Source organism: Morus notabilis, unplaced genomic scaffold, assembly GCF_000414095.1.
Source record: "Morus notabilis unplaced genomic scaffold, ASM41409v2 Scaffold172, whole genome shotgun sequence".
In the NCBI taxonomy this organism is placed as follows: Eukaryota; Viridiplantae; Streptophyta; class Magnoliopsida; order Rosales; family Moraceae; genus Morus; species Morus notabilis.
In genome coordinates, this window is record NW_010362230.1 from 795,701 (window position 1) to 796,635 (window position 935).

Below are 935 nucleotides of genomic sequence, written 5' to 3' on the forward strand. Positions count from 1 at the left end.
CTGAATGGAAGGAAATCAGGAGAAAGTGTCTCTAGTATCATGCCAACTTAGGTTTTCTCATCAATCTGAGACCCATTAATTTCAACCTCATTAAGATGATTAATCATCTTAAGCACATGCTCACGTACAGAAGAACCATTCTTCATACGGCCGTTCATAACGGCTTTGACAGCAACGTGTCGGGCTGAATCAGATGGACGTCCAAACATCTTCTGAAGAGTGTCCATGATCTCTCTAGCAGTCGCAAGGCCTTCGTGCTGAGTTCTCAGCACTTCATTCATTGCTGCTAACAGGTAACAACGGGCCTTGTTGTTGGCGTTAATCCAGCGATTATATCGCTCGGTCAAAGCCCTGGCGGCATTGGTTGGAGGCACTGGAGTACAATCCTCCTTGAGGACAAAATGGTAGTTTTCACAAATCAAGAGGATATTCATGTTGCTTTTCTATTTGACAAAGTTTTCACCATTCAAAATTTGGGAAGCGAGAAGTGCGAAAATAGGATTTGACATTTTTGCTGAAAATAAAGAATTTAACTCAATCAACATTTTGCATAAATATCACTACTAAATTTAAGGCATATAAATATGATGCATGAATGCACATGTTAAATACACAAATACATGTTTAATTGCCTAAGGAATTTTAATCACCACAATTAAGTGCCGCCGTAGGGTAGGTCAACTTAATTGCTAATTAAAATGAGACTATCTCAATTAATAAATACTATCTGAAATATCTCATACTTCTAATATTTATTAATTTCCTTTTATTTAGGTCAAGAAAATAATTAACCAATTTAATTATCTCTTTATGAGTGTAACCCACCGCTTCAGATCTTTTAGACTTAACTTAGAAGTTGCCGCCGTAGGGTAGGTCAATTCTAAAATACATCTTAGAGATCCTATCTCTTTGGAAGTCAACCTTGTTATTATAAT